Consider the following 8,953-nt stretch of genomic DNA (forward strand, 5'->3'; position numbering starts at 1 on the left):
ACGCCACCCCTCCCCTTTGCGTCAAGAGACCTCCCCACCGGCCTCTGACTGATTCTTAGAACGGACGGAAAGAGTCGGGCAAGCCTGTCAAAGCTTTGAGCGAATGTCAAAAGCTTTAGACTTCCGCGAACTCTCCGGCTTGCACTGAGACGCGAGGTCGATGTGCTAAGCACCACGGGGCCCCTTTCGCCTGCAGGTCCCGAGCCGCCAACATGTTCTTAGTATCGTGTTCTCCAATCCTGGGTGACGGGCACCGCAGGGAGGCAGAGCCATCGCACTTGCCGGGTGGCAGAGGAAGGACCGGACTATGTACAATAGCGGCCAACGACTCCCAGAGCCGGTTGTGCGGCGTCTGCTCTCAGCCTAAGAGGCTTCTGGGAGTGCTCAGGCAAGGGTCAGCCTGCACCCTTGCTGGCAGCACCCAGGGGAACCAGGACGCTTGCATCTCTCGCCTTCATTTTCGACACAAGCGCCTGAGGAGGGACGCCACCCCTCCCCTTGCGTCAAGAGACCTCCCCACCAGCCTCTGACTGATTCTTAGAACGGACGGAAAGAGTCGGGCAAGCCTGTCAAAGCTTTGAGCGAATGTCAAAAGCTTTAGACTTCCGCGAACTCTCCGGCTTGCACTGAGACGCGAGGTCGATGTGCTAAGCACCACGGGGCCCCTTTCGCCTGCAGGTCCCGAGCCGCCAACAAGTTCTTAGTATCGTGTTCTCCAAACCTGGGTGACGGGCACCGCAGGGAGGCAGAGCCATCGCACTTGCCGGGTGGCAGAGGAAGGACCGGACTATGTACAATAGCGGCCAACGACTCCCAGAGCCGGTAGTGCGGCGTCTGCTCTCAGCCTAAGAGGCTTCTGGGAGTGCTCAGGCAAGGGTCAGCCTGCACCCTTGCTGGCAGCACCCAGGGGAACCAGGACGCTTGCATCTCTCGCCTTCATTTTCGACACAAACGCCTGAGGAGGGAAGCCAACCCTCCGTGTGTCAAGAGACCGTCCCCGCCCCGGCCTCCGACTGATTCTTAGAACGGACGGAAAGAGTCAGGCAAGCCTGTTAAGACTTCCGCGAACTCTCCGGCTTGCACTGAGACGCGAGGTCGATGTGCTCAGCACCACGGGGCCCCTTTCGCCTGCAGGTCCCGAGCCGCCAACATGTTCTAAGTATCGTGTTCTCCAAACCTGGGTGACGGGCACCGCAGGGAGGCAGAGCCATCGCACTTGCCGGGTGGCAGAGGAAGGACCGGACTATGTACAATAGCGGCCAACGACTCCCAGAGCCGGTAGTGCGGCGCCTGCTCTCAGCCTAAGAGGCTTTTGGGAGTGCTCAGGCAAGGGTCAGCCTGCACCCTTGCTGGCAGCACCCAGGGGAACCAGGACGCTTGCATCTCTCGCCTTCATTTTCGACACAAACGCCTGAGGAGGGAAGCCAACCCTCCGTGTGTCAAGAGACCGTCCCCGCCCCGGCCTCCGACTGATTCTTAGAACGGACGGAAAGAGTCAGGCAAGCCTGTTAAGACTTCCGCGAACTCTCCGGCTTGCACTGAGACGCGAGGTCGATGTGCTCAGCACCACGGGGCCCCCTTCGCCTGCAGGTCCCGAGCCGCCAACATGTTCTAAGTATCGTGTTCCCCAAACCTGGGTGACGAGCACCGCAGGGAGGCAGAGCCATCGCACTTGCCGGGTGGCAGAGGAAGGACCGGACTATGTACAATAGCGGCCAACGACTCCCAGAGCCGGTAGTGCGGCGCCTGCTCTCAGCTTAAGAGGCTTTTGGGAGTGCTCAGGCAAGGGTCAGCCTGCACCCTTGCTGGCAGCACCCAGGGGAACCAGGACGCTTGCATCTCTCGCCTTCATTTTCGACACAAACACCTGAGGAGGGAAGCCAACCCTCCGTGTGTCAAGAGACCGTCCCCGCCCCGGCCTCCGACTGATTCTTAGAACGGACGGAAAGAGTCAGGCAAGCCTGTCAAAGAATTGAGCAGATGTCAAAATCTTTTAAGACTTCCGCGAACTCTCCGGCTTGCACTGAGACCCGAGGTCGATGTGCTCAGCACCACGGGGCCCCTTTCGCCTGCAGGTCCCGAGCCGCCAACATGTTCTAAGTATCGTGTTCCCCAAACCTGGGTGACGAGCACCGCAGGGCGGCAGAGCCATCGCACTTGCCGGGTGGCAGAGGAAGGACCGGACTATGTACAATAGCGGCCAACCACTCCCAGAGCCGGTAGTGCGGCGTGCGAGGTCTGCTCTCAGCGGAAGAGGGTTTTGGGAATGCTCAGGCAAGGGCCAGCCTGCACCCTTCCTGGCCGCTCCCACGGGAACCAGGCTACTTGCAATCCTTTCCCCCAATAGCAAGTGCCTTTTGGAGGGACGGCCGGAGTCAACGTGGGGTTTGCCCGCCCTCCAAAGTGTCAAGAGACCGCCGCACAGGCCTCTGACTGATTCTTAGAACAGGCAGCAAGAGTTGGGTAAGTCTGTCGAAAATTTGACAAAGTGTCAAAAATTAGACTTCCGAGAGCTCTTGGGCATGCACACAGGCCTGTCATTCAAGTGCTCTGCCCGCGGAACCGTTTTTCGGATGCCTTTCAAAGTGGTCCCGCGCCGCCATTTTGTTCTAAAAATCGTGTTCCCAGAAATCTCCGGGTACCCCGCCAACCTCACTGTGTCACAATGTCAAGTGGCACTGAATGGGTCTGAATTTCAAATTCGACTGCTTCGCTCTGGAACTCGAACCCGGCAAAACCGTTTGGATTTTTCCCGGTCCAGACTTCCGCGGCAGACAAAGTTAAAGTTTTCGGGCTGCAGACTCAAAACGACATCTGGCCAACCGCCGGGCTCAATTCGCCCAGTTCCTCCGGCACTTCGGAACTCATGTTCGGCATGAGTTTTTGAATCTTTCCCGATGCTTCGGCATTTTCCTCCGCTGACACTTAGAATATTTTTCACACTTGGCCGAAAATTTTTCTAAGTTTTTCTGGTTACTGATTTCTTCTTTTCGGGCATTTTTCTAAGTTTTCTTGGTTACTCATTTCTCATTTTCAAACATTTTTCTAAGTTTTTCTGGTTACTGATTTCTTCTTTTTGGGCATTTTTCTAAGTTTTCTTGGTTACTCATTTCTCATTTTCAAACATTTTTCTAAGTTTTTCTGGTTACTCATTTCTCATTTTCAAACATTTTTCTAAGTTTTTCTGGTTACTGATTTCTTCTTTTTGGGCATTTTTCTAAGTTTTCTTGGTTACTCATTTCTCATTTTCAAACATTTTTCTAAGTTTTTCTGGTTACTGATTTCTTCTTTTTGGGCATTTTTCTAAGTTTTCTTGGTTACTCATTTCTCATTTTCAAACATTTTTCTAAGTTTTCTTGGTTACTCATTTCTCATTTTCAAACATTTTTCTAAGTTTTTCTGGTTACTGATTTCTTCTTTTTGGGCATTTTTCTAAGTTTTCTTGGTTACTCATTTCTCATTTTCAAACATTTTTCTAAGTTTTTCTGGTTACTCATTTCTCATTTTCAAACATTTTTCTAAGTTTTTCTGGTTACTGATTTCTTCTTTTTGGGCATTTTTCTAAGTTTTCTTGGTTACTCATTTCTCATTTTCAAACATTTTTCTAAGTTTTTCTGGTTACTCATTTCTCATTTTCAAACATTTTTCTAAGTTTTTCTGGTTACTCATTTCTGCTTTTCCAACGTTTTACTAAGTTTTGCTGGTTACTGAGTTCACACTTTTAAACATTTTCGGGCATTTTTCTACGTTTTTCATGTTACTCATTTAGCACTTTCAGGCACTTTCCTATGCTTTCCTGCTTACTGATTTCACACTTTTAAGCATCTTCGGGCATGTTCCCTAAGTTTTGCAGTTCATTCGTTTGGGACAGTCAGGCAGCTTTCCTAAGCTTTCCTGGTAACCGAATTCACATTGTTGAGAACTTTGGAACCCTTCCCTAAGCTGTGCTGGTTACTCACTTTACCTCTTCAGACACTTGCCCCCGTTGTGACAGAGACCACTTCCCGACTCGGGAAATGCACCAAATTCGGCCTGAACTCAGAGGGCAGTCCCCCCTCGAAGGCGTGGAAGTCGGCAGAATCGCCGGGTCAAATCCGGCTGAGCTACCCGGCTTGGAAGCCTCAAAGTCGGTATGAGCTGTCAGGTTCACTCCCATCCCCGTTTGGACCACTTCCCGACTCGGGAAATTCACCAAATTCGGCCTGAACTCAGAGGACAGTCCCCCCTCGAAGGCGTGACAGTCGGCAGAACCGCCGGATCAAATCCGGCTGAGCTACCCGGCCCCGAAGCCTCAAAGTCGGTAAGAGCTGTCAGGTTCACTCCCATCCCCGTTTGGACCACTTCCCGACTCGGGAAATTCACCAAATTCGGCCTGAACTTATACAACAGTCCCCCCTCGAAGGCGTGACAGTCGGCAGAACCGCCGGATCAAATCCGGTTGAGCTACCCGGCTTGGAAGCCCCAAAGTCGGTAAGAGCTGTCAGGTTCACTCCCATCCCCGTTTGGACCACTTCCCGACTCGGGAAATTCACCAAATTCGGCCTGAACTTATACAACAGTCCCCCCTCGAAGGCGTGACAGTCGCTAGAACCGCCGGATCAAATCCGGTTGAGCTACCCGGCTTGGAAGCCCCAAAGTCGGTAAGAGCTGTCAGGTTCACTCCCATCCCCGTTTGGACCACTTCCCGACTTAGGAAATTCACCAAATTCGGCCTGAACTTAGAGGAGAGTCCCCGCTCGAAGGCGTGGAAGTCGGCAGAATCGCCGGGTCAAATCCGACTGAGCTACCCGGCCCCGAAGCCTCAATGTCGGTAAGAGCTGTCAGGTTCACTCCCATCCCCGTTTGGACCACTTCCCGACTCGGGAAATTCACCAAATTCGGCCTGAACTTAGACAACAGTCCCCCCTCGAAGCCGTGGCAGTCGCTAGAACCGCCGGATCAAATCCGGTTGAGCTACCCGGCTTGGAAGCCCCAAAGTCGGTATGAGCTGTCAGGTTCACTCCCATCCCCGTTTGGACCACTTCCCGACTTAGGAAAATCACCAAATTCGGCCTGAACTCAGAGGGCAGGCCCCCCTCGAAGGCCAGGCATTCGGCAGAACCGCCGGGTCAAATCCGACTGTGCTACCCGGCCCCAAAGCCTCAAAGTTGGTATGAGCAGTTAGGTTCACTCCCATCCCCGTTTGGACCACTTCCCGACTTAGGAAATTCACCAAATTCGGCCTGAACTTAGAGGAGAGTCCCCGCTCGAAGGCGTGGAAGTCGGCAGAATCGCCGGGTCAAATCCGACTGAGCTACCCGGCCCCGAAGCCTCAATGTCGGTAAGAGCTGTCAGGTTCACTCCCATCCCCGTTTGGACCACTTCCCGACTCGGGAAATTCACCAAATTCGGCCTGAACTTAGACAACAGTCCCCCCTCGAAGCCGTGGCAGTCGCTAGAACCGCTGGATCAAATCCGGTTGAGCTACCCGGCTTGGAAGCCCCAAAGTCGGTATGAGCTGTCAGGTTCACTCCCATCCCCGTTTGGACCACTTCCCGACTTAGGAAAATCACCAAATTCGGCCTGAACTCAGAGGGCAGGCCCCCCTCGAAGGCCAGGCATTCGGCAGAACCGCCGGGTCAAATCCGACTGTGCTACCCGGCCCCAAAGCCTCAAAGTTGGTATGAGCAGTTAGGTTCACTCCCATCCCCGTTTGGACCACTTCCCGACTTAGGAAATTCACCAAATTCGGCCTGAACTTAGAGGAGAGTCCCCGCTCGAAGGCGTGGAAGTCGGCAGAATCGCCGGGTCAAATCCGACTGAGCTACCCGGCCCCGAAGCCTCAATGTCGGTAAGAGCTGTCAGGTTCACTCCCATCCCCGTTTGGACCACTTCCCGACTCGGGAAATTCACCAAATTCGGCCTGAACTTAGACAACAGTCCCCCCTCGAAGCCGTGGCAGTCGCTAGAACCGCTGGATCAAATCCGGTTGAGCTACCCGGCTTGGAAGCCCCAAAGTCGGTATGAGCTGTCAGGTTCACTCCCATCCCCGTTTGGACCACTTCCCGACTTAGGAAAATCACCAAATTCGGCCTGAACTCAGAGGGCAGGCCCCCCTCGAAGGCCAGGCATTCGGCAGAACCGCCGGGTCAAATCCGACTGTGCTACCCGGCCCCAAAGCCTCAAAGTTGGTATGAGCAGTTAGGTTCACTCCCAAACCCGTTGGGACCACTTCCCGACTTAGGAAATTCACCAAATCCGGCCTGAACTTAGACAACAGTCCCCCCTCGAAGGCGTGACAGTCGGTAGAACCGCCGGGTCAAATCCGGCTGAGCTACCCGATTTGGAAGCCTTCAACACAAAACCCATCCGGCAATGCCACTCAAAAAGGGCCCAAATTCAGAAACACCCCCTTCAATAGGTACCACTTCCTCGGAGACACTACCGGGACACGCTCCCCTCGGCGAAAATTAAGCCCCCACCACTAACTGAAGCCAACCGCAGCCCCAACTTCAACGGAGAAATCAGTAACCAATTCAAAAATGCACTTGGTTACTGATTTGTACTGCTTCAAAAATATTCTAAGTGTCGCTGGTTACTGATTTGTACTGCTCCAAAAATATTCTAAGTGTCACTGGTTACTGATTTGTACTGACTCAAAAATATTCTAAGTGTCGCTGGTTACTGATTTGTACTGACTGAAAAATATTCTAAGTGTCGCTGGTTACTGATTTGTACTGACTCAAAAATATTCTAAGTGTCAGTGGTTACTGATTTGTACTGCTCCAAAAATATTCTAAGTGTCGCTGGTTACTGATTTGTAATGCTCCAAAAATATTCTAAGTGTCGCTGGTTACTGATTTGTACTGCTTCAAAAATATTCTAAGTGTCAGCGGTTACTGATTTGTACTGCTTCAAAAATATTCTAAGTGTCGCTGGTTACTGATTTGTACTGCTTCAAAAATATTCTAAGTGTCAGTGGTTACTGATTTGTACTGCGTCAAAAATATTCTAAGTGTCGCTGGTTACTGATTTGTACTGCTCCAAAAATATTCTAAGTGTCGCTGGTTACTGATTTGTACTGCTTCAAAAATATTCTAAGTGTCGCTGGTTACTGATTTGTACTGCTTCAAAAATATTCTAAGTGTCAGTGGTTACTGATTTGTACTGCTTCAAAAATATTCTAAGTGTCGCTGGTTACTGATTTGTACTGCTTCAAAAATATTCTAAGTGTCAGTGGTTACTGATTTGTACTGCTTCAAAAATATTCTAAGTGTCGCTGGTTACTGATTTGTACTGCTTCAAAAATATTCTAAGTGTCAGTGGTTACTGATTTGTACTGCTCCAAAAATATTCTAAGTGTCGCTGGTTACTGATTTGTACTGCTTCAAAAATATTCTAAGTGTCAGTGGTTACTGATTTGTACTGCTCCAAAAATATTCTAAGTGTCGCTGGTTACTGATTTGTACTGCTTCAAAAATATTCTAAGTGTCAGCGGTTACTGATTTGTACTGCTTCAAAAATATTCTAAGTGTCAGTGGTTACTGATTTGTACTGCTTCAAAAATATTCTAAGTGTCGCTGGTTACTGATTTGTACTGCTTCAAAAATATTCTAAGTGTCAGTGGTTACTGATTTGTACTGCTCCAAAAATATTCTAAGTGTCGCTGGTTACTGATTTGTACTGCTTCAAAAATATTCTAAGTGTCAGTGGTTACTGATTTGTACTGCTTCAAAAATATTCTAAGTGTCGCTGGTTACTGATTTGTACTGCTTCAAAAATATTCTAAGTGTCAGTGGTTACTGATTTGTACTGCTTCAAAAATATTCTAAGTGTCGCTGGTTACTGATTTGTACTGCTCCAAAAATATTCTAAGTGTCGCTGGTTACTGATTTGTACTGCTTCAAAAATATTCTAAGTGTCGCTGGTTACTGATTTGTACTGCTCCAAAAATATTCTAAGTGTCGCTGGTTACTGATTTGTACTGCTTCAAAAATATTCTAAGTGTCGCTGGTTACTGATTTGTACTGCTTCAAAAATATTCTAAGTGTCAGTGGTTACTGATTTGTACTGCTTCAAAAATATTCTAAGTGTCGCTGGTTACTGATTTGTACTGACTCAAAAATATTCTAAGTGGGGCTGGTTACTGATTTGTACTGCTCCAAAAATATTCTAAGTGTCGCTGGTTACTGATTTGTACTGCTTCAAAAATATTCTAAGTGTCAGCGGTTACTGATTTGTACTGCTTCAAAAATATTCTAAGTGTCAGTGGTTACTGATTTGTACTGCTTCAAAAATATTCTAAGTGTCGCCGGTTACTGATTTGTACTGCTTCAAAAATATTCTAAGTGTCAGTGGTTACTGATTTGTACTGCTTCAAAAATATTCTAAGTGTCGCCGGTTACTGATTTGTACTGCTTCAAAAATATTCTAAGTGTCAGTGGTTACTGATTTGTACTGCTCCAAAAATATTCTAAGTGTCGCTGGTTACTGATTTGTACTGCTTCAAAAATATTCTAAGTGTCAGTGGTTACTGATTTGTACTGCTTCAAAAATATTCTAAGTGTCGCCGGTTACTGATTTGTACTGCTTCAAAAATATTCTAAGTGTCAGTGGTTACTGATTTGTACTGCTCCAAAAATATTCTAAGTGTCGCTGGTTACTGATTTGTACTGCTTCAAAAATATTCTAAGTGTCAGCGGTTACTGATTTGTACTGCTTCAAAAATATTCTAAGTGTCAGTGGTTACTGATTTGTACTGCTTCAAAAATATTCTAAGTGTCGCTGGTTACTGATTTGTACTGCTTCAAAAATATTCTAAGTGTCAGTGGTTACTGATTTGTACTGCTTCAAAAATATTCTAAGTGTCGCTGGTTACTGATTTGTACTGCTCCAAAAATATTCTAAGTGTCGCTGGTTACTGATTTGTACTGCTTCAAAAATATTCTAAGTGTCGCTGGTTACTGATTTGTAC

This window comes from Hemiscyllium ocellatum (genome assembly GCF_020745735.1).
Source record: "Hemiscyllium ocellatum isolate sHemOce1 chromosome 15 unlocalized genomic scaffold, sHemOce1.pat.X.cur. SUPER_15_unloc_13, whole genome shotgun sequence".
In the NCBI taxonomy this organism is placed as follows: domain Eukaryota; kingdom Metazoa; phylum Chordata; class Chondrichthyes; order Orectolobiformes; family Hemiscylliidae; genus Hemiscyllium; species Hemiscyllium ocellatum.